This window comes from Microcebus murinus, chromosome 24 (assembly GCF_040939455.1).
Source record: "Microcebus murinus isolate Inina chromosome 24, M.murinus_Inina_mat1.0, whole genome shotgun sequence".
In the NCBI taxonomy this organism is placed as follows: Eukaryota; Metazoa; Chordata; class Mammalia; order Primates; family Cheirogaleidae; genus Microcebus; species Microcebus murinus.
In genome coordinates, this window is record NC_134127.1 from 18295639 (window position 1) to 18321139 (window position 25501).

A 25501-nucleotide genomic window follows, 5' to 3' on the forward strand; every position below is an offset into this window, starting at 1 on the left:
TCTTTATATCCTTATTCCATAAGTGTTTTTTTCTATTTTTAAGACTTTTTATTTTATTTTATATTTTTGTACTTTTTAACTTAAAAAAAAAAACAAACAAAAAAACCCCCCCAAAACTAAGATACAAACACACACATTAGCTGAGGCCTACACAGGGTCAGGATCATCAATATCACTGTCTTCCACCTCCACACCCTGTCCCACTGGAAGGTCTGCAGGGGCAGAACACGCATGGAGCTGTCATCTCCTGTGACAACAATGCCGCCTTCTGGAATAGCTCCTGAAAGACCTGCCTGAGGCTATATTACACTTAACTTTTTAAAAATAATAAGTAGAAGGAGTACACTCTAAAATAGCAATGAAAAGGATAGTGTAGTAAATACATAAACAGTAACATAGTCTTTTATTATCATTATCAAGTATTATGTACTGCGCATAATTGTATGTGGTAGATTTTTATAAGACTGGCAGCGCAGTAGGTTTGTTGACAAAAGCATCATTACAAACACGTGAGTAATGCTTTGCACTGTGACATTACAGATGGCTGGGACCTCACGAGGTGATAGGAATTGTTCAGTTCCATTATAATCTTATAGTACCACTGTCGTATATGTGGTCTGTCATTGACCAAATGTTGTTATGTAGCACATGACTGTCACAATAATAGTAAAACAACAACATAACATAATAAAAGTAATAACAAAACAATAAGGTAATGATCACAGTAATAGCATAGTAATACTCCTAATAAAATATTATTATTATTATTAATGCACCCATGAACCAGGCTCTGTACTTAATGTTTTTATGTACACCATCACTAAAGCTCAAGATACCCTATAGGATAATTAAATTAGATCCCTTTCACCCAGGCTCGGGGAGGTTAAATAACTTGTCCAAAACCTCAGAAATAATGGTGGGCCTCAGATCTGCCTGATTATCCAGTCAGTTCTCCTTCTGCTGAAAACTTGAAATAAAGGGCCCCCAAGCATAAATTGTTGAAGATGACGCTGAGAGCCCTTTTGAATGGGAATGGCAGGGTCCTCCAGGTTCTGGGAACAGTATGAGAGCATCCTCAAAGTGCTGAGGGAGAGAGGGGACAAAGGAGAGGGGCTCCTTCCCCCAGGTAAAAAAGTTAATAATGTCTTGATCAATAACTGTGTGGTGGGAGGCAGGAGAGCGTAGTGTCACAGGGCAAGGCACAGGAAGATGCGACTTTCCATTAGGAAAACGCTGTCCGAGGTCCTGAGGTTGAGCCGCGGATCCAATTAGCCGACTGATGGACTGATGTTTAGATAGATGCTGGTTGAAATTGAGTGAGAAAGGGTTGCCCTTGGCCTTGGGAATTTTGATGAGCCTTTAAAATTCAGTGGACACCAACACAGAAATCCTGGATGCAGGCTTAATCTCAGTGAGTTTTGCTGCACATACTGAAAGCATGAAGTTCATCGCATGGAACCACAGAGAGTCATTACCTCTAGAAGCCAGGGTGCTTTCCAACATTCAATGGTTTCCCAAGAGTTGCTTTTAGGAAAAACTTCCTCTATGACCCTCTGTCACTTGGTTCAGAGAAGTCTCAACCTGGGGATTGGAGTTGATCCAGGACAACGTTCCAGGGTGAGAACTTTTGTTCTAGCAAATTGGAATAATTGTGACATCAGTCCCAGGTCAACCAGTCAGAGTGCTCTGTCCAGACTGCCAAATGCTCAGTCTGGGGACCCAAGGGAAGAAGTATATTTTCCCTCCAGGTTGCGGGGTATTTTGCACCTATTTTAAAATGATATTTCGTATTACTAAATAGGAGGGAGCAAACAGGTTTTGCTTTTCAGCTTTAAGTCTGTTTTCTTTTTTCAAAATTACCCTGCTTCCCTTATCTCTCTCCCCTCCCTATGTGGGCTGCGCTATTGAAAGACAAATTTCCTGGAGGGGTTGGGGAGATGGGTGTTGAGAATTAGCATATCAAACACAACCAATAAACTGAATGGAAATTAGTAGAATCCCTGATTCTGACATCTAGTCGCTGTACTAAATTGAGGTTAATGTGACCCTGTCCTTTCTGGTTTAAACAAAGATAGGGAAATCGAGTAAGTTCTATTCCATCTCCCTCTGGGCCCATAGACATTCCTCCCCAGTGGTGAAAATAAAAACATAAAGGAAAGGAGAGGGGGAAAAAAAGAAACAGGAGAAAAAAGATCCCAAACATGTTAGTGGAATATATATGTATATTCCCTGATATATAACTTAATAAAAGTTTATGGACCCAGGATAAGGAAGCCACACTGAACAGATGCAGTGGGACTGAAATATGGCCCAATTAAGTCTGTAACAGGGTGAGCTTTACTTTGAACATTCTCCAAGTTGAAATGAAAGCTTCCCAGAACAGATAAATCAGGCAACATAAAATAAAAACGCTGATCCGGCACCGCTCCCAAAAGGAGGGGAGGAGGAGGTAGTCAGATTGGAGGGGCTTGTTGGGCTGGATGGGGAGAGGGTGAGGAAAAGCGGGTGGGGGCGGAGATATAGCCAGGCCTTTCTACTGGGTGCTCAAACAGTTGCCTGCTCTGTGATAGTAAATAAACAGCAGCTATTTAAGCCATTCCAATTAATGCCTTCTGTGGAAGCTATTTGTCTGTTGAAGGGATGGCAAAGATTGCCTGGCGCAATTAAACTGTTTGCTGGTAGTGACTTCAAAAATACTTTGCCCTTAGCCACAGAGTCATCTGTGGTTTATGGCCAAGCTTCTTGCTGCTGGAGGGGCTTGGTGGCAGAAAGTGGATGGCGCTCTCCCTTCCCACTCTGCTCACCCCAGCATCTGTCAAGCTGCAAGTCTCAGCTCAGCCTCACCTCCTCCAGGAAGCCCTCACTGCTAATCTGCCTCTTGGGCATACTAGAAATATCTATGAGTCTCTGTGAGACAGTGTATCTGGCTATGATGCTTTTTCCTTTATCCATAACTAAGCCTTGGGCTGCTATCTAATCCCTTGAAGCCTCATTTTGCTCTTCTGCAAAATGGCCGTAATAGTAGCAATCCACACTATTTTTTTGACCATCCAGAATGGTTATGCACATAAGAATCAGGCACAGGGGTGCTCAATTATTTCTGGCTCTGGTTATTTTCTCTTTGCAAGGATGGTTTCTAAGCCTCATAAACATTGAATCCATTCCCCTAGGGGCCAGAGAGCATGTCACAGAGCAAGAGTTCCCCAGTTGATCTCTAGCTGTCCTCAAATTCATATTGTCCTCTGATGGAGAGCTGAGCCCCTCAAGAGAAGGGTCTGTGCCTGCTATATCATTGCATCTTCCAGGGTCTGCTGAACTCTGGGCACATCTGGAGACTAAATGAATCATTGCTGAATTAAAATATGCTGTGTGGGGCAAATTTGAGGAGGTCATTTTCCTTCCTTAGACAATAGCTTTTGGTCAGGATCCAAGTGCTAAGCAAATGGCCCCTGTGGTTGGGGCACCTGGTGTCTCCTCTTTTCACTTTTTCTACAGTGTCTTTCCTTAGTCAGGGGCACATCCCTCACCCTTATCCACCCCTGGCCTCAGGGAAAAGACAAGGACATCAGTACTTGGTGTCGTCTCCCAAGCCGTGGCTCAGTCTGAATTTCCTTGGTGGAGTGAAAGGCTTCACTCCCTATTAGCAGCATCCTTCCTCCATGGCAGAGCAGGAAACTCCCTGAGCTCCCAGAAAGCCTTTAGGCATTCACAGTCAACCCCGGGCATCCGGGAGGATTGAGCACAAGGACCTCCCTGCGGCTGTGGGAGCCAAGGTTGCAGCCTGCCCTCTGTGCTCTGTGACTGCACCTCCTGCAGAGGTTGGGTTTTGGGGTTCAGGCTGGGAGAACCTGGCTGGGAAATCAGAGCTTCAGGACCCCAACAGCATCCTTCTGGAAGTCTGGCCTATAAAATTGGAGCTGTTACGGTTTGAAGGAGATTGAGGTGGAGGATGGAGCCAACCCTAGAAAGCTGCAGCACTTCTGGGAGCTCAGCTGGAAAACCAGTGACTCTCCTAATGTCCCACCCAGCTCTTCTGTCTGTGCTTATGACAGTATGATGGGGTGCCTGCCCTTGAGCACCAGATGCTCACCTGCACGGTGTGATCTGCAGATGAGGTGGGGGGGGGTTCCCCAGGGCCCATCATATGGGGTCCTAGGTCCTCTTCAGAAGGGATCCTTATTTAGAAGGGATCAAGTAATCGCAAGACCTGGGCACAGGCTCCTGGGAGGAAGGTGAGAGTCTATGTGAAGGGAACTGGGTAGGATGCAGCAGTCCTGTGGGAGGAGACATTGCAGGCAGAAGGGACCAACACTCCCATGCCACCCACTGTGTGCCAAGTTACCTGATTTGACACTCACAATGGTCCTGCGAGATAGATACCATCTGTTTTCCCTCCAAAGAAACACCATGAGGGGAGAACATTTGTTTTATTCACTGCTATATCCCAGCATCTAGAACAGTCTTTTCCTGTTCTATAACTATTTGTTGAATGAATAAGGATGCTTATAATTCCATTTTACAGATAAGCAAACTGAGTCTCCGAAATCTTTATAGATGGTCACAGTCATGTAGCTGGCAAATGGTGGTGGCAGGATTGCAAGGAGGCCTCCCTGCCCCCAAAGTCCATGTTCTCCCATGTGCACTTGTTGGTGACTCTGCCATGGACAGTGTGTCCACCACCACCTAGGGCCCAGTGGGGGCACCACTGAGCTTTGGGAACTAGCTTACTGAGATGAACCGGGGGGCTTCAGGCTGACATTGGGGGTACAGTGTGGCCTTTCCCAAACCACCAGAATCACAATAGTTTTCTCATCTGTCAAACAGGGGTCACCCCAGTTCCCCACCAGCCTCACAGAGAGGGTGTGAGAAGCAAATGGGACCTGGTGGGAAATGGGAGGTGAAAAGCCATAAAACCATAAACACGTTTATTTAAAGGAAAATCGCTCCACGCAACAGCCTGCAGCTTCCCCAAATAGAGAGAAATTTACAGAAAGGGAGAGGAAGGTGAATGCCACCATCATGTTCTGACTGTGGTAATCGGCCTAAATTATTTGCAGCTTCATTCGGAACCCCCTTCCCTCCCCACTTCCCCGAGAAAAGGAGATTATTTTTAATTACAGTTTTACATTGGATTAATGAATCCCCACAATAAGTTAATGAGCAGGACACGGCACCGGGAGACAACACGTCTGATTACTTTCAGAAACTTTCTTAAGCTTCATTATTTCCAGGCTGTCCCCACCGAGCCAAGGTGGCCCCCGGTGGAGGCAGCAGGAAGGGATGCCCAGAATCTGCAATGTTGCACGCATGATACCGGCGGGTTGGGAGGAGCTGGCCTGGCGGTCCTCCAAGGGAGAGATTTCTCTAATGGAACCTGGTAGCACAAGGTCCTCCTAATAAGTACCATAGAACGGAAAGGAGTTTTCCTGCCCTATGTTACCTTTTTTGTTTAGATTCTTATCATCACACACCTGGCCTTGCAATGAGCTCCTGACAGGTACCCCGGGATAACAGCCTTTAAAATCCTTCAATGGCTCCCTGTGGCCTGAAGGATCAAACACAAACTCCTTAGTTCATTATGATGTGAGCTTTGCCTCCCTCCCCTGAGAAACCACACAACTGTGCTCTTGTGGGCCTCTGAGCATTCAAGTGTTGTTCCTTCGGATGGGAGCATCTTTTCCTTCTCCGTCTTCCTGATGAAATCCTACTCACCCCTTGGGATAAATTAGCTAGGAAGCTTTGCCTGGTGCTTTGAGGCAGCTCGGGGCCTCTGCTACACTGCCAGAGCACCATCCTCTGAGGTCTTTGCAGCATTTGCTTCCCTGCCTGGTGTTCACTTGCCCGCATGCCTGCCTTCCCTTCCTGGCCAGACAGTATGCTGTGAGTGCAGTCACATGGTCATATTTATTCACCTCTGTGTCCCCGGCCCTGGTGCAGATATGCAGCAGGTTCTCAGCAAATGTGGGTTCAACCAAATTAAGGAAGAAGTGAGTGATTGAACGAGCAAATTAGTGAAGAACTTCCCCTGACCTAGAGTGATGGGGATCACTTGCCTTTAACTTCTCTCCCACATGACATTCCTGGACTTGTGTCCATGGAAAATCTGAATCCTATCCTCTAGGCTGCTCCTCTGTAGCTCATTCTAGCTGTCAAGATAAACTAGATTTTACTGCAATAGCAAGCATGTCCAGATTGTCAGTGGCTTAACACAACAGAAGTCCTTTTCTCATTCTTGCCACATGTCCACTGTGAATTGGCTGAGAGGGCTCTACTCCATGCAGTGACTAAGAGCCCCAGGATGGCAGGACCTCTGCCATGCTGTAGCTGCACCATCTGGGAGCCTTCTTGGTTATGTCAGCAGGAGAAGAGAGAGACTAGAGAATCGCATAAGGGCTTTTTGATGCCTCAATCTGCATGCAATGAAGATGCATATTTCCATGGTGTGAGAGAGTCACTAGGCCCCACCTAACTGCAAAATGCTACAAAATGCAGGGGAGCCAACAAAACATTTCATGAGTGTTGCCCTCTCTACCACTGTTTCAGTCCATTCAGGCTGCTATAATGAAATACCAGAGACTAGGTAGCTTTTAAATATCAGAAATTTATTTCTCATGGTTCTGGGGGCTAGAAAGTCCAAGATCAAGGCACCAGCAGATTTGGTGTCTGGTGAGATCCTGTTTCCTGTTTCATAGGTGGTACCTTCTAGCTGTATCCTTACCTGGTAGAAGGGCAAAAAAGTTCCCTGAGGCACCTTTTATAAGGGCTCTAATCCCATTCATGAGGGCTTTGCCCTCATTATCTAATCACCTCTCAAAGGCCCCATCTCTTAATGCCATTACCTTGGGGGAGGGTGGGATTTTTACATATGAATTTGGGGGAACACAACAATTCAGACAATAGTAGCCACACCCAGCTTAATCAAGTTTCCTTTTATCCCTGGGTTCAAAGAACACTGTATCCAACTTTAATCATTTTATAAATGGGACAACAGAGACTGTCCCCAATCCGAGATCCATGGTTTAAATTAACTCTAAAACTGGACAACTATCAGGGTATCTCTGTGCCTTGTAGATGCAGTCAAATGGCTTCCTCTGAGTCCTGAAATCTGCGCCTTAGCCCACCAGTCACAGCTCCTTGCACCTGCAGCTTCCACCTCCACAGGTGTCTCATTCTCTAACCCCTGATGGCCTCAGGGCAGGATGGTTCTTTACTCCTCTACATCTTCATCTCCCCACATTCCTTCCTTTCATGTAGTCTGTGCCCATCTCCCTGGAAATCAGTCCTATGCTATATACTTTGCTTTTTAGCATATGATTGGCCATGAAGGGAGAAAATCTTGTGATAAGAAGTATCCGTGAAGGGCACTTGTGGGAATATGGACTGTCTTGACCTCCTGCCTCAAGTCGCTTTGTGCACATGCTGCCATTCCATGCCCATAAGACACACACCACGTAACATCCCCCTTTTAAATTGGCTTAGGATTTTAGAGGTCAACGCAGCATTGGCCAAGGAGGGAAAAGAAAGGGGAGGGAAACCACCCACCTAGTGTTTTGCTCATGCCAGAATAAAATGTGTCTCTGAGACAGAATAAGCCACAGAAATAGCTGTAATTCTGCACCTCCAGCATTCTGGTTATCCTAGAAAACAAAAATCTCAGCCTCCAAGGCCCAAGGAGGATGCGTGCCATATGTGGTTACTGAGGTTTGGAGGTTTATTTTTGGAGGAACAGCTTGGCGGGTTGTTATGTCAGTTTGGTCTGAGAGAGAACCCTAGACAAAAATGCTGTCTGCATCAGCACTGAAGCTGTTTGTGTCTTCAGGGATTTGTCGTGGGCATGATTAAGCAGCCAGCATATTTTTATTTGGTTCATAGCGTGTTTTAGATATCAGAGAGGCAAAGGCACCTGGAATGTGTTCAGGCTCTCCAGCAGCTTCCGCTTGGGTTAAGGAAAGGAGGGAGGCACATGCCACTGGGAGGCCATTTGACACCCAAACCGGGGTATACTCCTCATATCTGGAAGGAGCTGGGGGAGCACTGTGGGCTTAGGGGATCAGGTAGGCAGACCAGAGTGAGGACAGAAAGACAAAAAGCTGCTTGAAAGGACCTGAAGACAAGAGGACCATCATAATAAATGTGTGGTGGTGGAGTTACACAGGACTTGGATGGCTATAAAATGATGGCCTAGGCTTGTGTAAGGGAACAGCAAGAGATTGAAGGGAGAGATTCCAAGCATGTCAAAGTAGCATATTTTTCCTTTGACCCCTGAAGACATCTTTCTTTAATGCACATGACTTTCTCCTTCACTTGCATTCTTTGAGGTTGAGACTTAGCTCTACTTAGAGAGTTTGAAGACTCTGAGGAACATCCCATTCTTCTTTTTGTTTCCTCCCATGGGGCCAAGTATATTGACTCACACTTAACAAGCATACAGTAAACATGCATGAATTGAATGACATTAAATTGAATTGCAGCTAGATTTTGAGAGCCTTATGGCCAGAAGGAGTCTAACAGGAGAAAGTGTTGGCCTTAGTAATCATTCCTATCAGGTTAAGGAGATTGGGCTTTATCTTGAAAGCCCAATGAGGAGCCACTGATGATTGTGAGCAAGGGTGTAATGTGTATACAAGTCTGTATATAACTGGATGACAGGGAGACAGTCAGGAGACCCAGTGAATCCTTGTGAACCTCTTGCAACTGCTCAGGAGCCACTTGAGAGCATGTGAAGACAACAAGCTCAAATGCTCACAGGAGCCAGGCAGCTTCCTAACACCTGGAGAAGTAACTGAGCACATTCAGTAGGCACACTGCTTTCATGTTAAACATGTGGAACTAGGCTTCACCTACACAAAGAAATAGCTCTGCCCATTTTCCTGGAAGCATGAGTCGTCCCTCATTTCAATAGATTCATGGGTGAAAGAAACACTTATTTCTTGATTATAATATTTCTTTTCCTATAAGCTGCCCAAGCATCATAACAGATAGCAGCTGGCACTCATTCTCCATGCCAAGGACACCAGGATAAGCAGTGGACACAGTGCCAGACTAGAGCCTATATCCTAAACTAAAGACCTACTGGTTAGCTCCAGCCAAATATTAACAAGCAGGAATATAGGCCTGATGTCACCAACTACTATTTTTTAAAAGAAAGTAGAAATCCAGGATTCTCCATGACTTTTTCAAATCTTATAAAGTTGACTCAAATCTGTTTGACACACTGTAGGTGCCAATCAAGATATAGGTGCAGCTCCCTACTTCTCAGCCTCTGGTTGGTTGTAAAAAGGATTGATCTGGAGCCCAAAGCCAAGATTTGAGTCCCAAGTCTGATAATCACTGACCTTGAGCAAGTTCCTTAACCTCTTTGAACTTCAAAGGTCTAATTTTAAAAATGCAGATAGCACTTCTCTCTTTATAGGATGGTGAGGATTGAATGAGAAGCTAGTGGGAAAGCATTCGGCAAGCTCCAAGGGCTGTAAAAAGCTTTAGGTCTTTGAAGTATAAGGTGGAAGGGTACAAGACTGAGCTCTTGCCTGCTTCAGACCACAATTCCTTGGTGCGGATAGATTAGGAAAAATGGTATGTGGGTTCAACTTGGTGCAGTTGTGGGACTGGGGTGCTGGTGACAGTATTCCAAGAAATTACTTGGTCATAAAAAGCTTCTGAAGTCTGGGCATGAGAATACATTTGGCCACAGTTACCTAGGGCACTGCCAGCTGTCATCAACGGTCCATGTACAGGAAGTTATCTCTGTGAGTGACATGTATATGATGTTTTGATCACATAATTTCTCCCGGATGCTTGTTGAGTTCAGAGCCCTGGGAGGGAGGAGTGTTCCGTGGGTCAAGTTGAGCCAGTAGAAAACAACAGCAAAATCTAGAGGTAAAGATGATAAAAAGAGACAGAGCCTGGTCTCTCCCCACTGGAAAGGCCCGAAGTCTGTCCTATCTTTAAAGCTCAGCTTGCATTTGGTCTCAGTTTGATAAGCTCTCACTGAAAGCCCCTTTTCATATTCTCCGCTTTCACCATGGTAGGCTGGCTGAGCCACCGGAAATTATCCTACAAAAAGGCAGAGTCAACGCTGAATGGCTTTGGCTGAGATGCCCTTTGCAGCGTTAACCCTCTGCCAGCATTTGCATCTGTAATGATCTGTTCTGCAGACTCAATCATAAAAATGAGTACAGTTCAGGGATAAAGTGGGACTCTTTTAAACCATGCCCCTATGTGTGTGTTGATACGTAGTTTCCAGTGGGAGCTCCACCTATGTTCAGGCACACATGGGTGTGTCTGGTTGAGCAGGTCCCCCCAAAGCAAAGAAGATTCACCAGAGGGCCATTCTGACCCGGTTGCAAAGCTTTCATCTTTGGGGAGGATAGTTGCAAGGGAAGTGTGCTAGCTGTCTTTCCAATAGGGCCCACAAGCACCCTATACCTAGTGTTAAGCAAGGTAGGATGATGAGATGCATGGAAACTGCTGCCTTCCTGAAAACCCTGTGTGCCACTGAGAAGCAAGATTTTGTGCCTTTATGTCCAAGGGTAACACAGAGGAATGCTTATGCCCAGCCTAGCACGGGCCTCCACAGCTACTATACCATGAAGTCGGCTGCCACATAACAGACAGTATAAGTATGTCCCTGAGACTCTCCTTTGCGGTTTGTCTGAAATTCAAATTTAACTTGGAATCTTATATTTTTATTTGCTAAATTTGGCAACTCTACTGTGAAGTCTCTGCTGTTGGCGGGTGGGGACGCACAAAGTGTCTCACAGAGGCAGTGTTTCCAAGAGGCCCCTGGAGACTCTGCCGGGAGCTGAGTTGTAAGGCAAGCAGCGCCGGCGAGAGCCGGTGAAATGTGCACTGCTACTGACTGTGTGACGCCACTTGTCCCACAAGCTTGTGAAGTTTGGGATTATGCAGAGTTCCTTTTTCCAAAGAGGTAGAAAGATAGTCATGGGTAACCTTAGGACATTTCTTGCACTCATTTTTCCCCCATTTTTTTGATAAGGGATAATTATATACAACAAAATTCACCTTTTATCATGTATAGTTCTGTGAGTTTTGACAAGCAAATATAGTCATATAAATATCGTAACAAGCAAGATATGAAATAGTACATCATCTCCACAATTCTGCGGTGTCCCTTTATAGTCACATAATCATATAAGAGATTATAATCATAAAGAGAAAGCATATGTCAAAATTTAACATACATTCATCTTATTCTCTTATTATACTAGGAATAGAAGGAATATTTCATAATATGACAGAGAATAGTCTACAATAAATATATAAAACATCATACTTATGATGAAATAGCAAAAATATAAAAACAAGAGCAAATGATATCAACTGTTACTACTTCTATTCAATGTGATTCAAGGGATTTTTAGCCAATGCAGTAAGAAAAGAAAAATAAACAAAAGCTATAAATACTATAGACATATGATCATCATATTTCACAGATGATACAAAGTAAATGCAAAAAACAATTTAAGAAAACATTATTTGAATTAACAAATGAATTCATCACTTATACAGATTGATGAATAAACTTTTGTAAAAATCAATTATGTTTTCATATGACGGCAATACTAACTTCCTTTGAAAAACAAGGAAAAAATAAAAATATTTGTCAATCATACATCTAACCAAGGACATGTATCTAGCCTGTATAAAGAACAATTGCAATTTAATAAGAGAAACAATTGAATTATAAACTCAGCATTTTTGCTAAAGAAGATATATGAATGGAAAATAAGCAAATAAAAGTTGCTCAAAATTTTCATCATCGGGGAACTAAAAATTAAAATCATAAGAAGATACCAGTACACACATACTGGAATGGCTAAAATTTAAAAATTAGAATTCAAAACCAATCCATACCAACTGTAAGTGTGGCTACATTGTAGGTGAACTTTCCTATGTTGCCATTAGGAATGGACTGTAATACAGTCTGTAGAATAGTTTGGAAGATTCTTAATAAGTTAAACATGCACTTATCATACATCTTATCCCACTCTTAGATATTTAGCAAAGAGAAATGAAAGCACATGTCCCTAGAAACATATTACATGAATATTTATAGCAGCTTTATTTGTAATAGCCTTAAACTGCGAACAGCCCCGATGTCCGTCAACAGGTAAATGGATAAAAAAAAATTATGCTATATCCATGCACTGGAATGCTACTTCATAATAAAAAAGGAATAAACTATTGATATGCACAACAATCTAATACTATTAGCAACCCAAATATTGACAATAAAATAGATTCCTTTTGGTAAAAGTCATATAATGGAACACAATATGGCAATGAAAATAAACAGGTTATTGCTATAGGCAACAGTATGATAAATTCACAAACACAATATTGAGTTCTCTAAAAAAGGCAGACGAAAATATATATATTCTAGGTTTTTATGCATATACAATTTTAAAAACCCATACAACCTCTATTGTGGTAGACATCAGGACAGGGATTACTTTCAGGGGAAGGGATTAGTGACTGGGAAGTGGTCTGGAAATGGACAATTTCTTGATATGATTGATAGTTTATGTGTCCAATTTTTCTGTTAAAATGTATCAGTTTAAATTTATGATTTATTTTACTGTATGTCTATTATAGTTCACTAACATAGTTTATTTAAAAATGAGTTTTAGTTTGAGACCAACTTGAGTGAGAGCAAGGCCCTGTCTCTACAAAAAGTAGAAAAATGGAACTGTCAGCATATGTATAACCTCTAAGCTGTGGGAGAGGTGTGATATAAATACCGTCTAGATTCAAATACGCCTAGAAAATGGACAGAAAGAAAAAGGAGCATAAAACCAGGATAAGTTTTGACCATCGAATATCTTTAGAAGTCAATGGAGCACCACAGACAATATATATATATATATATATATATATATATATATATATATATATATATATATATTTATATATTTAGACTGTGGACTCTAATCTACTAATGCAAGACTCTACTATTATCATGGGTTTGCTCTTTACTTTTTCAGCTAGACTCAGCTCATTGGGAGCAAAGGCCATGTCTTAATATATCTTTGTGTCTTACCTGATGGAGAAGTTTGAGTCTCTTTTAATGCCATGTCCTTTTGTCCCCATAAAGATATTGTCACTCCAGCCATACATTCTAAATTTTTGTTTGGAAAGTATGGTCACCACATTACATACCTGCATCATGATTCCATGGACCTCATAGATATAAATCTTCAACGAATATCACTTAGAAATAATTTCCTAATTTATATAGCATAATTAGTACATTGATACATTAATCAATAATTATGAATATAATCTTGTCCCTGCACAGACTTTGGAAATCTTATAGGATCTCTAGCTCAACTTCTCAGTGAAAGGCCACAGCAGCTTGTAGGTACTTTCTAAACCCTTAGGATCTCTGGCTCAGCCCAGGAGTCCAGGTCCCTGAAGGCTAAGTGGCTTTACAGCCGGTTTTTCTAGGATTGGGGATCAGGAGATGGAAAATACAGTGTTTAAGATACAGACTTTGTGGCCAGACAACTTTGATTTAATCCTAGCCTCTCCACTTCCTAGCTGCATGACCTTGGGCAAGTTACTTAACTCAGTTAAGCCTCAATTTCAATCTTTGAAATTGGGATAATGATTGTTATCTCACAGGATTATTATGAGAATTAAATGAGATCTTGTGTCTAAAATGTTCAGGACAGAGCATACCAAGTATTAAGCGCTGCAGAAAAGCAGCTATTATTATTCTAAATTGTTTATTTTGGGGAATAAACTCTCGGGAATGCACTGACATTTATGCTCACATACATTCATGAGTATTTACACACACACAGAGGCAGGTGAAGGTTTCACATCCTCGCGCTCCAAGATTCACTTTTGTCATCTGGCCTCAACCACAGGTGTAAGTCAGGGGCATTTTGAGTTTAAACCGAAGATGGGCAAAATTCTGCAAATATTGACAAAATCTTCTGGGGATGGGAGGTGGGAGAAAAACGGTCCATGTGAGCAATGGTTATTTAAAAGGACACATTCTAGATCAATGTCCTTCCATAACATAGGTCACTGGATTATTTACAATCCCGGGACATATAGATGGCTGTATCTCCAGGTTGGAAAGCACTCTCCACATTCTTAGTGACTGGGCTCCATTTGCCTCTGTTTGCCTTTTTAGTGGAGTAGCCTGGGAATTGGGGCCAGGAACAGGGACATTTGACACTTGTCACGAAAGTAGTGGGAAATGTGGACTCTACTACAAAGTTTCTCATTAAAATTTAGTCACCATTTGAAGGTTCAGCAGATAATCACAGAGGTACATAAAAATGTACTGATCTTTAATATACACGCTTGGATGATGGGACCACCAGTTGCCTCAGTGATATGTTTGTGACTCTGTTAATAACTGTCATGTGGATAAGGAAATGTTAACACTAGTAAAATATTAATGGCTAGCACTTAAACAATGTGCATGAAATTCAATGCATTACTGGGAAAGAGTTATAGAAATGCAAGAGCATTGGAGACAGAAACTCAAAATGGAACTGTCAGCATATGTATAACCTCTAAGCTGTGGGAGAGGTGTGATATAAATACCATCTAGATTCAAATAAGCCTACAAAATGGACAGAAAGAAAAAGGAGCATAAAACCAGGATAAGTTTTGACCACCAAATATCTTTAGAAGTCAATGGAGCACCACAGACCATTATTTCATTGAGTTATGTGCATGTGGCAAATCTTTCCTAATCTCTTAATCAAAATTAATCATTTTTTTCTAAGTTAAAAATGTGTGTCTTATTTTACTTTATGCTTATATACACTCAGAAATATTTGCAAATATTTTATCCTAACTTTTATAATGCATAGTCATATTTACAATTTTGCCACATAAGGCACCCAGATCCTGATAATAAATGAAATTCCTATTTACTGTGCCCTTTGGCTACAAATTGCATCAGATACTTTATCCCAGGTGTTGCAAACTTACAGCCTGCAGACAGTCAGCACATATGTCTTGTTTGGCTTGCATCACAGTGAACAAAAAATGATTTCAAATGTCTTTAGATGGAGCATGCATTTTCCAAGGACATATGCTCTGTGGATTCCCACTCTTTATTGTCTTATACCTGGCCTTCTTCACTCATTTACAGTATTTGCATAGCATACAAATCCATGGCTGGGATTTGTGTGTGATTTTAATGGTCAACTACAATTTAGCTACTGAACAAAGCAAGTGCTTGCATCTTCATGTTGGGGAAAGAGGTAAGAAGGTTAGTCTGGGGACTGAGGGGGCGTAGCTTCAGTCTTAGATGAAGAATTGAGGACAGAATGCAGAGGACTGGTAAAACATTCGTTAAAAATACTCAAGAAGGAAAATATATTTTCCTATGTAAAAGAACTTTCCACATCCATGAGGAGGTACATGAGGCCTCGTGAAATGCCCCAAGTGGATCAAGTATGTCACCAGCTGATGGAACAGAAGTGTTGGAAAACTGAAGGGCAAGGAGCTCCTGGGTACTGAATAAAGATGGGCAGTAACTCTCTTGTCCAGAGGAGAGAAGCAATGGATGTATTGGCAGAAGATTGTTCGTGTCTTCCTTCAACAATATGGGAGTGGACAGCTGCCAGCCCCTCATATTAAACAAATAAGATGATTGGATGTGCAGACTAAGCCCCAAGCTCTCTCGGTGTCTCTAGTCTTCTCTTTTGATGTCATTGGGGTAAGTGTAAGACAGTGTCATCTGTTAATCAGTCTTTGTAAGTTTGTTTCAAGATTTCCTTTTTCAATCTTGAATTTGATTTTTAGAGACACAGTCCTGCTATGTAGCCCAGGCTAGACTTGAACTCCTGGGCTCTAGCTATCCTCCCGCCTCAGCCTCCCGAGTCACTGGGACTACAGGTGTGCACTACTGCACCCAACCTGTTTCAACATTTCTTGTCTTATGTCTGAGACATTGCCATAAAAGGATTTCAGGAGATATTTTATTAAACCAACGGTCTTGGGATATTCTAGAAAGGTTACACAGATATAGGTGCTGCAGAGAGAAGCCATATTAATTTCTCCTTGATCCCATTAGCAACTAGGTTCTTAGGTGTAGAAGGAAACCTGGACCTTCTCCTTGGCACCTCCCAACCCTCTTCTCCTGCAACCTCCTTCTGAAAAGAGGACAGGGACATCTTTCCTGAACCATCAGCCTGCTTCATTCAGTGTTTCTCAAACATCTATTGGCCACCGACCATTCACCAAACAGTATGCTAAGTGCTTAAGAGAACAAAAAAAGTGTCTTTTCGGGAGCTGCCTTGATTTCTTCTTTTACAAATTCACTTTAGATCCTTTTCTAAAAATCAGCCTTCCAGTTTGCCCTACTTTCCTCTCTAATAAGTCACCTTTACTAACTTGTTTTAACCCTTTTATGTTGTGAGAATTGGTATATCCATAGCTACAGAGATTACAAAGTCAAAGGTTCTTGTAACTTCTTTATGTCCAATATAGTTCTTTTTATGTATTTAAGGATCAAAGAAATGATTATGAGGGGATTAGAAAGTCATGTAGACCACAATACTAACACTTTTCTTCTGTCTATATAATCATAATAATACAATAGCTACCATATATTTCATGATTGTAATGCCAGTGGCAAAGCAGTTTGTATATGTTGCCTGGCTGAATTCTCTCAACATTATAAGGTGGATGACTTTATTCCCATTTTAAAGATTAGGAAACTGAGATGCAAAACCATCCTGTTGGTACAGGGTAGAGTCAGAATTTAAACTTTTGCTTTTCTGGCTGTAAAATGTTGGCTTTTTCAATTTACCACCCTGCCCAGGAAATGCAGAGCAGTTATAGCATTAACTCATCTGTGTTTTTAGGCATAACCCACAATGCCACAGAAATAGAATCTTTAGATGTTTTTAGATGACACTTTACTAGGAACTGCATGTACTTAATAAAGAGATCATATTTCTTTTGGGGGCCCGGGACATGCTGGAGTCCCTGCTGTCCTACAAGCAGAGAGTGGTTTGTGTCTGGCTCAGGAACTGGTTTTGCTGGCCCTAGATGCCGTATTACCTTGGGTAAATCATTTCTCTTCCCCTCAATTTCCTTTCTGGAAAAACTGGGAGGTGGGACAAGCTGGTGGGGCCCTAATGTCCCCTGTGGTATCCTCCAATGGAGAGAGGCTGCTTCTGTTGGAACCTCCTGAAGCTCAGAGCTTGAACTTTGCCCAACCATGGGGACAGCACAGCCCAGTGGATACACTCTGGTCTGGGACTCAGAAGTCTGAGTTCCCACCTTGACCGTGTGACCTTGGGCAAGTCACTCTCCATCTTGGGCCTCAGCTCCCTCCTGTGTCAAATGAAAGGTCTTGTGGTGTCTAACACTAAATTTCTCACCTCACTCCTACAGGTAGCAGAGAGGAGCTGCCACCTCCTATTCCTGAAACAGTTTCAGTCTAGTCGGTTCCTCCAACCAGGAGCCAGGTGCCCACTGTGAGGCTGTCTGATTGTTCAGGCTTTACTTAAACCATTAACCTCATGATAACATTCTTGGGGGCATCAGGTTATAACAAGGACATAAAAATTATGAGCTGTATTTGTCATTGACTTCATGGCCTTTAATGGCCCTGCTGTCTCCTTAAGCAGATGGGAAGTAATCTTATGGCTGAGGCTTGGGAAAAGGCAATGTCTGGAAGCCCTTCTGAACAGAAGCAAAAAGAGAGCAAAGCCTGCCCCAGCAGGCAAAATAGGCTTCCGTGATAATAAAGTCTGGTAGCAAAATGAAACATTAAAACACCCTATAAAAACCTAAGTGCTTCATCACCATCGCTAATGAAAATATATGATTGCCTAATAAAATGCTCCACACCGGCCTCTGGTCATGGATCTGCATTTATTAACACCTGTTACCGCTGCAATCTCCTTCCTGGGAAGGGTGACCTTCCACCCCAGATGGCTCGTGGCCCGGGGAATTCAAGTGTGGGGCAACTGTTCGGCCAGTGGGTCTCACAGGAGAATCCAGCCAACCTGGGACCCAGCAACACCTGTGCTTCCTTAAGCAGTAAAAAGACAAGGGCAGTGGCTGGTGAGGGAGCTAGAAGAATAAAACAGGAGGTTCAATCTATCTTGAATGTGCCTCACGAACTGGGGTAGTGTCAGGTGTGTTAAGAACAAAACCTGGCAGTGTTGCGGTACCCTCAGAATGCAAAAAAGACTTCATAGGGGATACAAAAGGAAGAATTGAATTGTTTTGTCTTTCCTATCTGTTCCCCTTTGATGAGTATTTCATCTGTCGTTCAAAACAAAAAATTCCTGGGTAGTATTGCAGCTGAATGAAGCTTCATGCTAAAATTTATATACTGATGACATTTGAACAGGACTTTATCATTTGCAAGACTTCTGCAACTTGATAAAATCAGCTGTCACCTCTGACACATGTATGATCTCATTTGATTCTAAAATAAACCTTGTGAGGTTGGCAATATGATTATTCTCAAATTTGCTGATGAGATTTAGAGCGGTCCGTTAAATTATTTGAGGTCTCAAAGCTTGTAAGTTTCAAAGCTGGTTCCCAAACAATAATCTCAGATGCCTTAATCTGATGCCCTGGCACCTTGAACTAGAAGAATCCACCATACTCCAAGACCGCCTTCATCCTAAGGGTGTCATCCAAACTTAAGGTGGCCCATGTTGCAGCCACCTCAAATACTTTTTCAGAAACAGTAGGATTTGCATCTTGGCCATGGGGGCCCTAGAGGAGCCTGAGGACTCTACATTGGGGAAGAGGAAAGGACCATATGATACTAGTGAGACCTCCCACCCCAGAATAGCTCCTGGCTTCTCCTCCTGTCTGAACTGTTATCCATAAACAGTCATCATTTTGGGTCTTGGGACATTTTCCACCATGTCACAAACTGGGCTTTTATTTTGCCTTTGTAATGATATAAAGGACATCATGGGATTAGATACTTCTAGTTTTTCTTTGCCTCCAACCCTACATGTCTCTAGTTCTCAATTCTGCCTCAGGAAGTACTAAGGTGGAGAAATAACATTTAGGATTAATTTAAAGGCAAAAAAGTGGGCACATCCATTAAACAATAAATATTTAGCAGAGACTGTTGAGATATGATCTCATCCAGCCATCAAGCCATCATCCTCCAAGGTAAATATCATTGTCACTATTTTATAGACCCAGAATTGGGAGTCTAATCCAAGTTAAGAAATTTGCCTCACCCACCCAGTGGAAGGCAGTGGGGTTGACTTTCACCTCTGGGTCCATCCAAGGCCTGTGAACTTTCTGCTGCGTCACGTGGACTGCCGGCGACAGCCCCCACCGCAAATTTCCTAGTCTCTGTCAGAAAGACCCTTGGACCTTAAACCCTATTACCTAACTTATGATGTCTTCCTTCTCATAACTTGCCTCCCGGAAGAGGCACTTTATTACTGACTATATTCTCAAATGCATTTTTCTTTTCTGGCCACTACAATTTTCACAAGCAGAGGGGCGTTGTTAACTCGAGTTTTCCTCGGTGGACTTGACGTTGGCTGATTGCATTCCACTGACACGCACTCCTCCCGCTGCGTGGCTGAGACAGTCCCCTATCATTTCTGCATCCCAAGCTGGCAGGGAGTGTGGCCAGGCAGCATCTTTTCTCTCCTCCAGAAAGAATAGGATAGAACCACTCTGTGGAGGAAAATAAGAGGCTCAGATAATGAGAAATCCAGATTACTGTTTTCCTCCAAGATGGAAAACTTACCAACGTGAATTCCTCCCCCCATCCTCTCTCCCTCCCTTTCATCTTCTCCATGTCTCTCTTCCCTTTGTCTTTTGTGAGCGTATATGATTTGGGAAGCATAGTTTTAAACTCGAGGGAGAGGTCTATAAATATTGAAAGAATTTTTAATGATGCACAAAAGACCCACTACTAAAGAATTAACTTTATAGGTGTAGGTATGGTATCATAAGACAGAATGGAGTGTCTTTTCAGCTACTTATTGGGAAAATTTTCATCTGCTTGTTTGAAATGTTTGCAACAGATTGGCCAATCTTCTAACAGGTTAGGATGGAGAGAACAGGTCACTTAAGACTTGCCTAGAAGAAATGGCCCCTGAGCATGGGATAGGCATAAGGGAAAGAGCAGGCTGGGAGGAGGGGGTGCAGCAGAAGTGGGAGCTGGACCCCGGAGAATAGGGAAGAATAGAAGAATTTGGGGACTTTGGAGAGAGGACTTAGAGAATTCTGGGGAATATTGAGCACAATGGCTCTGATGGGCACTAACAGAAAGGTGTGTGTTTTCAAAACTCAAAGCTTCCTCTTTCTCAGTTTGGCATGGAACTAACCCAAACCAGAATGGCACTTGCATCTGGAACCAGAGGACAACGAGGCAACGTGACCCAGGATGGAGCAGAAGGTGTTTGGAGAGGCCGTGCACAAGGGGCCGCTGTGGAGCCCACAATTGAACCTTAGCTCTGCTTCCCACCGTCTGCTTAACTCTTGCCAAACGAGGAACTCCCCACGGATCAGTTTCCTCATCTGCAAAATGGGGAGAATATCCCCTACTCCATGTGATTATTAAAAGTGTGAAGTGAGATACTACTGTTAAAACACTAGGGCCAGCTCACAGTAAGCACCTAATCATTATTAAGATCACAACACAGTTTTTCTTTTTCTTAATAATGTCATATTGTGGAATTTATAGACTATGTAGGGTTTTTCTTTCTTTTCCTGCAACTTTCTCTGCAGCTGTCTCCACTTTGAAATTTACTTTCTTCCCTTGTGGGAAGATGGGGCAGAAAATAAGTGAAAGGGGTTGCGATGCAGACCTTTGAGGAGCGTTGCCAGTTGGTATTTAGTCATTGAGAGACACAAAGCCATGGAAGCATATCTTAGAGTAGTGACACAGTCTTGTGTGCTTAGGTGTGCATCCAACTCCCAGGGAATCAAGAATTAGCTCTCAGGATCCAGTCTTCACTCTGGTCCTACTAAGGTTTTGCTCCATAGATTACCAGGGTGGCTTAAGGTGCCAGATGTCCTAGGACACAGAGAAGCCTCTTAGTCAGTCTCATGAATCCAGTGGGCTTGGCGAGGGGAGAGGACTTTTGAGGCTGGGCAGCTCAGCCTGCAGTGTCTGTCCACAGGGTGATAAGTAGGCAATGGAGAGAGGCTGCCTCGAGCTTGGGAAAGGTAGCCAGAAGTGGCAGCTCTAGACAGGAATGGGCCGTGAAATCTCCCTCATTTGTCAGCAAATCCATTCGTCAGGCACCCATTCCTCCACGCGCGTTTACACACTGCCCACTGCATGAATCATCGATTTAAGCACTTTACTGCTTTTTGTGCAAACCTTATCCTTTCTGACTCAACCCAGAACTAGTGTGCGGGGGCTTAGGGCAAAAAAACAGAAAAAAAAAAAAAAGAAAAAAAGAAAAACAGGAAGACATCGGAAGTCTGCTGCAAGACTGACTGCGTACATGCCGGGAATTTTCAGAGGGACATTCACTCAACCCACATTTACTGAGACCTGTTCTGGACGGGCTTCATAACAAGCACTGTAAGAAAAACAAAGATGAATAAAACATATTCTCTGTCCTTGAGGATCTCACAGTCTAGTGGGCAATGTGAACAAATAAGAAAATGAGAATAACACAAAGTGATACATTTTGAAATAGAGTGGTACGGAATGTGCTCTGGGAGAAATCAGGACTGCCAGGCAAGACACGTGCATGCCAGGACCCTCCTGTCTGGTACTTGGCCACTGAGAGGCCAGCGCCAGGGAGCAGCACAAGCACTGGATGGAGACCCCGAGTCTCAGCAGGAGGGCGAGGGTAGTGCAGGATGTAGGGGTAGGTAGGGGTGGGGTTCAGGGATCATTTAGCAAACACTGGGTTTTTAGAATATATTTGAGAGGTTTCGTTTTGTTTTCTATATGTGAGGGTCAGCCACTTCAACATCACAGACTCCAGGGAGGTTAAGCAACTTAGAGGCTTTCAGCAAGAAGAGACTTCCGGGACCAAAATGACAATTGTCAGAGATCCTGGGACTGCGTTTCGGAGCTCTCTGCAGCCAACATCAGCTATGCAGAGGCAGGACGACATGGGTTATAAATTTGCCACGTATGGGGCTGGCACTGCCATTATTTCTGCCACGTTGTGTCTGCCTATGTCAAATATTCTGCTTGAACTTAATAAATGTTTACTGTAATTATGAATAACAGCATCTATCAATAAACAAAATTCCTGCATCTACAAGTAGCTGCTCAACCAGTTATTTTCTCCTTCTGACCTAAACCTTAATCTATTCTATGCCAACCAGGAGGTCAATGAAAATGCAGAGCTTTGAGGACACAGGGAGGCAGTTCTATGTCCTTGTGTGGAGGGGACTCTCTGGGGACAGAGGACAGGTAAGGGTGAGAAGCAGTGACAGAGCATTCCTGGCAAGGCAGAAAAACTCCATCCATAACTCGGCCCACTGAGATCCCCTGCTTTTTTTCTCTCGGTTTTAGAACTAGCCCAGTTGGGTGGGACAGCTGTGTTTTCTTACTAGGAAATGAGAGTGTGTTTCCACAGGCAGAACGATTTCTTACTTTCATCTCCCTGATAGCCTTCATGTAACCAACACTCATTAAACGAGGCTCTGATCATATGCCCCAGGCAAATGAATTTGACTTAGGATTTCAATAGTAATGAAAATTCAGACAATTATCCAGAATTAACAATTTGGAAAATATACAATCATCTCCTGTTAAAGGGAAAAAATCCTCAGTGATTATTAAGGCATAGCAAGGAAGCCTTTATTTAGGACCATGGTCATGGCTATGCCCACTGCTGTGGGGTCTGCAGTGTAGGGGGAGAGGCAAGTGGGAATTTATAGCTGAGGAGCAGTGTGGGGTCAGTGAGTGGAAAATGGCTAAGAGGAAGCATCAGTGGTATTCTGGCTAAATTGACCTAACAAAATTTTCCATAGAAAGATAGGGTTGTTATGAAGTTCCATCTCAGGGCCTAGAACAGAACTCTGCCCACGTTTGGTGCTTAATAAATTCTGACCCAGTAGGATGGCACTTTTTTCCCACCTTAGCCCCAAAGAATGAGCCTTTCTTGCTTAAACCAGCCACCCCAAAGAGCTGTTTCATTTACATGGGAAGAGCTTAGCAATAAATCCTATGGGATTTCTGCTAAGTTTGAGAAACTATGATAAAAGCTAAAAGATTAATAGGGGAGAGTTGTTACTTTTTAGGATCTTACAAACTACTTAGACAAATTAGACATAGAAATAGAAAATATTAAATAAAAATAAACTTAATAAACAAGTTATTGATGTCATATAGGTGACTGGGGGATGGATTGAAATTCTAAATATGGAGAAGTATCTTAATCAGTTTGGGTTGTTCTAATAAGGGTGGCTTAATGGCAGACATTTATTTCTCACAGTCCAAGAACAGGTAGCTGGAAACAGTTACCTTTTCATTATATACTCACATGGCCCAGAGAGCACTCTAATCTTCCTTTTCTTATAAGGGCACTAACTCCCTTTGTGAGAATTCCACCCTCATTGTCTGATCATCTTCCAAAGGCCCCACCTCCAAATACCACCAATTGAGGATTAGGCTTCAATATATGAATCTTGGGGTATGGGGACACAACATTCAGTCCCCAGCAGGGGACATCAGAGTAGCCTCAATAAGAAGGTGGGAGGTGAGTGAAGACTTGGAAGAGGTGGGGATGATGACCACACTGGTGTGGCAGAGGACATCCCAGTTAGAAAGGATGCCCAGTGCAAGGTTTCAAGGAAGACTCTGCAAGGTGGAGTAGGGGCAGGGCAGCAGAAGAAGATGTCCCAAAGGTAACTGGAGGTCAGGTGATACAGGGTCCTGTAGGCAACCAGATGGTTTTCACTTTTACTCACAGGAAAATGGGAAACTATTGCAAGGTTTTGAGTTCAAAAGGTGGAATGATCTTTTGAGTTCTGAAAGGATTATCCTAGTTGTTGTGTCTGGTCCCAGGAAAGAGAAGCTAAACAAGGGAACTTGTCAGGAAACATTGCAATAATCCCAGCAAGAGACAATGACAGGCCCTGGGGCCAGAGGTCGCCCTGGAGGAGATGAGAAGCGGTAAGATGATGGGTGTATTTTGAAGATAGAATTTGATAGGGTCTTGTCTTAGTCTACTCAGGATGCTATAACAAAATTCCTTAGACTGGGTAATTTATAAACAACGGAAATGTATTGCTGGCAGTTCTGGAGGCTGGGGAGTCCAAGATCAAAGCACCAGCAGGTCTGGGGTCAGGTGAGGGCTCACACTTTGCTTTAAAGATGGTATCTTCTCCCTGCTTCCTCACATGGGAGAAGAAGACAAGGGAGCTGGCTCAAGCCTCTTTTACAGGCCAGCTAATCCCATTTGTGAGGGTGAGGGTGAAGCCCTCATGACTTAATCGCTTCCCAATTAATCACTTCCCCACTTCTTCTACTATCCCACTAGGTATTAAGTTCCAAGATAAATTTGGTGACGTGGAACACCAACATTTAGCCCATAGCAGATTTCAAAGTGCAACAGTGTATAATTTGAGAAGACTTCGCTGAAAACATTGAATTTAAGCTGGATCTTCAATAGGGTGCAGTTAAGATTGGTGAAAAGAAACAGAGAAGGCGTATCATATGTCAGAAAAGGCACAGCACCGACAAGTACAATCAACTTTTACAAGACAGTAGGCAGATTTGTTTGGCTGAAGTTAAAGGTTTAGGAAGATCAGTTACTAGAGAGTCATACATGGAAAAATGTAACCATGGCTTAAGGAATACCTGTTGGATGAGCCTTGGTCCCTGGATGATCCAGGCTTATGTACCTGTCCAAATCCAAGAATCCTAGGAGCAGAACATCAGACCAATGGCACTTTCGAAAAATGATTTTCTGCTACAGCGTGGGTGACAAGTGTTTGGCTGGCCTCTTTCCCAGTACCTCCAGTAGGCTAATTCATTAGTTCAGAGCAGCCCCTTCCTCTGGAGGGCAATTTTTGTTTCTGGAAGATCTCCCAGTATTGAACTGAGTCTGCTTCATGTGACTCCAAACCATTAGCTCTAGTTCATTTTTAGTCACTAGTTCATTTATGCAGGAGACATATCTTAAGTGCCTATTCAGACCTAGTAAGGAGGAGAATTAACATGACTTATAGTTCTTCTTGCCACCACCGTGAAGGCTATTTTCATTAATTATTGCATTTAATAATCATAGTAATCCTATGATACAGAAGACCCTCAAATCAAACTGTTCCTCCTAATGCAGAGTATGTATGTATTTATAGATTGATTGATAGATGAATGTGTATACAGGGAGTAGATTAAGAACATATTAATAAAATTAGGTCTTCCTATAAGAGGGTAGCTCTTTACCAAGGAAGAGTAAATAATTCAGCATTTTTTTTTCTTTCTTCTGCTTCATTCACCTCTTGTGTGGTTTGTGAGGGGCCGGGTGAGAAGGTGGACCTCAGGACAGAGGGTGGGAATAACCGGCTCCCGGCTAACTCTGAC